Raw genomic sequence first — 7,952 nt, forward strand, 5'->3', positions numbered from 1 at the left:
CGACCTCCATTAACCAGGTGTGTATTCCATATTTTTGTAGTAAAACTCATTCTAGAAGTCCAGAAACTATGGTAAAAAATTTTAATTGATAATTTTAAAGGTATCGTAGAATTGTGGCATAATATAACAGGTATATATTAAAATTATTATAATAGTAATAGCTAAATAATTTTAGTGAACTATGAATATTTTTTTTATTTTCAAAGGCAAAACTTTTTCATACTTAACATATTTATAAAGAAAGTTTGATTGTTAAACAAACAAATGTGAATTTAGTACACAGATTAGTAAAAAATTGCATTTTTTGAACAAACTCTGGCATATATTTATATGAAATTGGATCATTGTATATTATGAAAATCATATTAATGATTTCTACATTTATAATACGTCGAGAAATTCTAGTGTTGTTATGGCACTGTATTTGTTATCATGTTACTTCACTTTTTGTTAATTTATGAGCTTCATATTCCTAGGGGTATTATAGTTTTCGCATGAATATTGACTTAGTTATTAGTTTTGATATACATAAGTTTTGTACATAGAACCAGCACAATATCCATACTGGTCAGTAATTTTAAATTGGCATCTAATTTATGTGCCTTTTCTTAAATGTCTAATCAAATCAAAATCTACCATATAATATTATATAGGGTAATTGTGTGAATAATTGTATCGGTAAATGATTGATAATATTTACCTTTTTTAAAAAATTCCAGTTTCAGAAATTTTCATATATTTACTCATTTTTTGCACTATATTTAGGTAATTTTGATAATTTATGGGCTTCAATTCCGTTAATTTATTTCTCGCATACTCTTGATAAAAATGATTAGATATGGCATATACAAATCACAAAATCACAATATCGATTAATAAAATTAACAATTAAGCTTAATTCAAACGAACAAATAAGATTTTTTTTCTTAAATTCCCAATTATTTATTTTATCTATCATATATTTCATAATGTATTTTGTTTGTTGTCTATTATTTATGTGCTTTTTGTGTGATAATTATAAATAATTTATTGTTGGATAATAATTATAAAATAATTTATTTTTTATATGATACAAGAGTTAGCCAGTTTTTGCTAAAATTGGCTATTATAGTTATAAGGGGTTGAAATGGTTATAGATTTTGTTAGATCTATTTTTAAATATAAATAATATAATTAAGTTGTCTGAAAATATTTTATACCTGATATCAAGAAGTTCTGATAACCATTTCTACATGAAAATATAGATCAAAATGTTTACAAGTGAAAAAAGGCCATTGCGGTATTTTTATTTTAGTAGTTTAATTTTAAAAATTCATCAAAGTTTGAGAAAATAAGTAGTCTTTTTGACGTTTGCTAAAATTAAAATAAGATGATTTACTTTTCATAACGATGGTGTTAATGAACATACTAAACCATCAAAGTCCTACGGAAACTGGTTCAATTATAAAAATTATGTAGATTATATATTGTGAGAGATAAATAGTGACATATATAAATATTGTAGAGAGTGTAATTAAACACAAACGAGTAATTAGAGATGAGGTGTGTAAATAGAGATTAACAAAGTTAATACAATGAAGAATATAATAGTATTATTGACCAAATATGAACTGTTATTTAGTCCAACTATATCAATATTTTAATCGTATTCAGATTTTCATTTTTTGTCATTGGTCTATTTTATCCTAAGACTACACCCATTGCAATGGGCTCTCCTATAAAGTCGTGATATCCGTTTTCTGAAGGAACTATCAATATATATAAGAAAGAATAAGATGGAATGGGAAAAACTAATAACCGTTGTATATCCGTTGACATATTGTTAAATGTGTCCAACCAGTCGTCGCAAAAAGGTTGCCAACTCCTCATACCATTATAGACTGAATTCCTACCTGGTCTACGAACTCAATTTTATAACAATATAGTAAGAATAATTGCAAATATACTAAAAATAAAATATTTTTAAACTCAGGAAAAGGAAGTTTTCATCAAAAAATCTGACTTTCAACATTGATTGCTTTCTATGTTTTCTCTGTGTTTTAAGTCATTCTGAATCGTCTGAGACCAAAAGTAGAAATAGTATGTGTGTGCAAAATTTGACTTGACACAAGTCTACTATAAATTTCTGATTCTTGAATATTTCTTCAGTCTTTATTTGTATTTTACGAGTCTACCTCGAGTTTTCATTAAACAGCTCATAAATATCTGCATGCAGAACATAAAATAAATATGACCGCATTATTTCTTTGGAAGTAATTAATATTTACGACATCAATATAGAGATTATACTTCAGTCAGTTTATAGCCGTAATCCAAAGAGCTCTATGATTGCTGCAACAGCAGTATAAAAATCATGTTCATCATGAATATACAATTCATAAAACTTTAATATTGCACGAACCGACTTATAACCACGACTATAGTAGGAAAAGTACCAATGATCTCGGTAAAATAAAATATTTCATAATGAAAATAAAGTAAGCGACTTGATCTAATAAATATTACTATAAACAATAATTAATGGGTTTGTTTAAAATTCATCACATTAATAAAATTACTGGTTTTATTCAATAAAAAGGTGAAAATATGGTGTTTTTTTGATATTTTGAACAATTATTTTAAGTCTACATTGTTATGCATTTATAATCGATGTCAATGAACTATTTAAAATTGCTTAAAGATTTATTATAAAATTGCTTCAGGTCAAACGCTATTTGCTTGTGAAATAGTATATATTTTATGTTTTATGTTGAATTTAATTCAATAACATTTAGTATCTCATTCAGAAAAACTTGAATTTTTATTGTTATCTTGTCTTATTATCTTGAAATAATCTAATTTGAAATTGAAATATGTTAGAAAAATTGACAACAATGATTTAATATAAAGAAAGTACTATTGAATCGGCTTTAAATGGCATTAAATGTTATACGCATCATGGTTATGAAATAAATCTAACAAGATTTTCAACTACATCCCATATTACTAGTTTATGTTTCTACCAAGTCATTCTGAATCATTTGACACCGAAAATGAAAAAAGTAATATATGAACCAAATATGAAAATACGTTGAGGTTTTGTCAAAAATGTCTCTACCGATTTCAAAAATTCAAAACTCATTTGATGAAACTGGATAGGAGCTCGATAATCTTCATAATAATCAGATAATATTTTGTTTCTTCATAATTAGCAGATAGTCAACGTTTTCGTTAAAATTCCTGAGTCACTTTTGAAAATTCAAAAACTGTTCGAAAAATATCAATTGGGAATTATGCTGATCACTTTTTGGTTAAGATAGGCAGATCCATTTCTTTGAAATTAGTTATTGAATATATTAAACTTGGAATATTGGCAAGTCTATGTTTCACAGGAATGTCCCAAATATTATAGGTCTACTAAAAGTGGCATTTAGAAAAAATCATTGAACTATAGAAATAAACATAACTTTATAAGTTGCTTAATTTCAGGTGTTATTGAACTTTCCTTTAGTTTAGACTAATTGCCACTTACACCAAGTTATTTGCAATAAAGCATCCTTAAAGGCATACAAATTTGGTAAAATCATTAAAGTTTGCAATAAAAATAATATGTAAAGTTGTTAAATCTTAATCCTTATTGAGTGACTGATTCTGCCGTAAAATAGACTATATTACATAGCGCTTCTCATACAAAATGGTACTAAATACTGTAAAAATGTCACGTGGCTGCTGTGGAGTCAGGCGTTTTGAATAAAACACCTAACATAGAAAACGCACAAAAGTCGAAAAACAATGTCGTCATAACTGCATCTTTGTGATGTGGTATAATAACATAAGACTGAAGTTGCATTTTATGTGTAAAATGCTTGATCGTATAGCAAATACATTGTATTTTGACAGTATTTAGTACCATTTTGTATGAGAAGCGCTACATAACATAGTCCTGTCTATTTTACGGCCGAATTGGCCCCTCAACTTACTTAGGAAAACTGTCACTTATACCTAGTTATTTGCGAACGATAACATATAAAATTGTAGGTATAAAAACTCTCAATTTATTAACATGAGTACGCAGCCGCACGCTTAAATCTAATTGAATATTTAAAATGCATTACCTAAATACTCGCATCGTGCGGATGTTGCGCAGTATTAAAATCTAGCTTACCTGAGCGCCCAATAAAAATTAAAAATAATGTATAAAAAGAAAGATGGCTATGAAGCTATTAAAAAAAACGCGATCCAGTAAAACGGAGCGGAATGAAAACATGGCTAAAATCATAATAAAAGTATGAACCTTTTTAAAAATGTCCGTTGCGCTATATGCTCGATGTTTCGAGTCCCAGCAGAGTGCTTTTAGTGTAAACGCTTCATTACGGTACACGCTCGTAAAATATCTTTATAGAAGCCGGGCACGGACAAAGCGAAAACGCTTTGAACAATGTACAAAATATGCAGGAACATATGTTGCAATATTAAACGGTTTTCTAGCTATTGGCGAAGCAAACTAACAATGTTAGTTTTTTTAAAAATATACTGCTGCAGTAAGGGGTTGGTGAAGTTCACGCTTTTAATTCGTTTGTAGGTTTGTTGTACTTTTTAGGAAATTTTCTGAACTAGATTTATGGGAAAATGTTGGCGGTGTTTGTTAACGCCGAAATAAATGTATTTGGTCAAGATTTGAACAGGTCTTTTTGTATTTAACCCGAAGTAGAGGGTGTTAATTTGTGAATTTGGGTTGGTGAAAATAAAGGCGATCATTATAAAAAACAGCTAAATCTATTCGTCGGAGTCATAATTTTCAAAAGCTTCTACTTTGTTTTTTTCTTCTCGTTTTTCTTGAACTTCTTCTTCTTCTTCTTCTTCTTCTTCTTTTAAAAGGTAAAGGACTAGGTAAAGTAAAGAACCACGTTAAAGGTAAAAAAATAAGATATTTTATAACGAAGGGAGTCTAGCAAAATCCATGAGGGAAGAAGCATCTAAATTCGATCTATATATTTCGTTTCTTTTTTCTTTTTTTTTTTTTAATTACTATATTTGTTACAACTGCTAAATAACTTAACATCTAGTAACAATAATGAACAATAACATAAATTTAAATAAAAATAGTACAAAATAAAGGATAGAATTTACATTAAAATGATACCTGTAGTATGTTGATTTAATATAAAATAAAAGCAAATAATAATAATAATAAAATTAATAAATGAAATAAATAAAATTTCTGAATAATAAAAATAATACTAGAAAAACAATAAAGTAGAATAAAAATAATAAGTTACAGATAATAATAAATATGACAAAATAACAATATTAGAAATAATAAGCGAATAATAATAATATAATAATACTAATAATAATGATAATAATAATAATATCATTATTATCAATGTTAGCGTTTACAAATGGTGACCGAATAATTCTAACTTAGAGTCCACTAAATAAATTAATCAAAGTGATCCTCACCAGTAATTGTATACATTTTATTGAATATTTTTTATCCAATTGCTTAGTTATTCTAGATTTGATATATTTTTCATTTGAAGATGGCTGAGTCAATGTATTTTTCTAGTTCTGATCCTACGTTTATATATTTGGCAGTAATACGTAAAATTGGTATTATTTTTATTAGAAATATATTTTGGGTATTCGATTATACTACTGCTTGATATCAGGTTGTATTCGAAATAGGATTGGAAATTTTCAAATAGGAAAACCTTGGAGTTCAAAGTCTTCTTTACACAACTTCCACCACATAATTACCTCCTAAAATTAAATCCAAATAAAATCAAACTTTTTTTTGAAACCAAATATTTATTTTTTATTTTTTGAGACTAGTTTCTTTCTACTATCAGGCTTACTCTAAAAATACATGGAAAACATAGTCTATATTTATAAAAATGAATGTATGTCTGTCTGTACTCTATGCATTTAGAAACTACACATTCAAACGCCTTGAAAATTTGGGAATCTCTTAGGTATATCCCAGGACAAGTTTTTGCATTGTTTGATTGACGCCAATTAGTAGAACTGGCCACTCTAATGATTTTTTCTTATTTTTTGGGTCAATTTTTAATTTTTTATAATGCGTAAATAAAAATAATACCCTATATTTACCCTAAATAAAATACCCTGAATTTTCACCAATTTACTATAAACCCATATTTTGTAAGATATATTAGAGTAGTAACATTATTTTGATCTCGATTACTATCAGTGTACGTTTTTGACTAATTTTCGAGTGAGATTTTTTTGAGCTCTGAAAAAGATCAAGTTTACAGAAAAAAAATCACCAAGTGTTGCCTAACGCTATCACTTATTTTTAATGTATTGACTCAATTTTAATAATTAATTAATTCATTTTTTTTAATGCAGATTCAAAAATTTATGCAGTCCACAATTTTCACCTTCCTGTCATAAATGAAAATTAATGTCAAACATTATGCCGGATGAAATTTTTTTCCGAAACAAAATAATTCGTGAAAATTCAGTTATTTCAAAAATATCGAAACATATCAAGCTTATTTTAGACCAACCGGAATTCTATCAATAATATTTGTCCTCGTCTATTAATATTGTCACCAGCACTAAAATTATACGCAGCACATTCGATACTGAATTATCTAATATTCTTACACAAACATATTGATCAGATCGTTTGTTATCATTTTAATGCAAATAATTACTTAATCTGAAATAATGATACACGGTCGATTCTCAACGTGCAGGTAAACATCATCCACGGTTTATGCACCATTAATATTCATAACTGCGATTATCGTGGCTATAAATCCTTGTTAATTATCTAACCAAATATTCATGATATAACAAATAAACGACACCGAAGTGGTATCGAATATTCATGTTCATAACGATCAAACACTTTCCTCGTTGGTATGTTGATTTATTATATATATAGGTACTACTTAGTTTGTGTTTTTCGACATTTAAATAATAAATCCACAAGCATCTAATAACATTTTACATTCAATCTTGTAAATATTTTGATTTTCTGCTACTATGGCGTTTTGGACAACTCGACCTCTAATTAAGAACATTCCGTACTTCGAGTCGAGTTTCCTTGCAGTAAATTTAATTATGGACGTTTTTTATGGAAAAGTCAAGCAAAAACTTTGCTGATCTTGAAATTCGTTGATGGCAGAAACTTTTTTATTTCAAATCAAGTCCGGACAAAATGAAGAGTTGATTTCATTCGCTGATTTAATTTCACAACTTCGCATCAAATAATTAAGATCATTTTCGTGTTTATTTCGAGACTAAGTGCCAATGATATATATACGTATAAGGTTTCATTTTGGAGTTAATATTTAATGTTGAGTTGGTATTTATATTATAATATTTGAGTTTAATACCATATATTCAAATGTATTGGTAGAGCATTTCGGAAAAATAAGGTTACTAACCCACAGAAAAAGTTGTATGAACGAGAAAAAAATATTAAAAATTGCTTAATTTTTATGTTAATTAACATTATTGCAGTTTCTAAAAAACAATTTATTAATTAGTAATCTAGTTAAATTTATTAATTAAATAATTAATTCAATAATTATTAATTCTGAATAATTATTAAGAATTTTAGTTTTTCCACAAATTTACCACATTTTTCATTAATTTTACAATAAATATTGCTCTGTTCATCTAAGAATAAGATCCAGCCATAATGAGAGCATATTAGTAATAAAGGCCCAAGATTCAAATATTGCGCCACTTTCATGTCCCATCTGGCCACGATTTATTTTTACTGGGATTGTAAATACAACTCATTGACTGATGAGCTCAATGACTGATCTGTTTTTTTTATTTCCATCTAAACTACAACTGCGCGAGAAGGCATTCAGTAATTGTTGTGATTAGTTATTAAATAAGTTTTTAAAATACTACCCATTGGTAGTATTTCAAGTTAGTATAATAAATATAAATATGTGACAATAATTGCAAGCAGATAATAAATATAA

The sequence above is a fragment of the Ctenocephalides felis genome, unplaced genomic scaffold, assembly GCF_003426905.1.
Source record: "Ctenocephalides felis isolate EL2017-DRISC unplaced genomic scaffold, ASM342690v1 CF-g0.4_SCAFFOLD_01492, whole genome shotgun sequence".
Classification (NCBI taxonomy): Eukaryota; Metazoa; Arthropoda; class Insecta; order Siphonaptera; family Pulicidae; genus Ctenocephalides; species Ctenocephalides felis.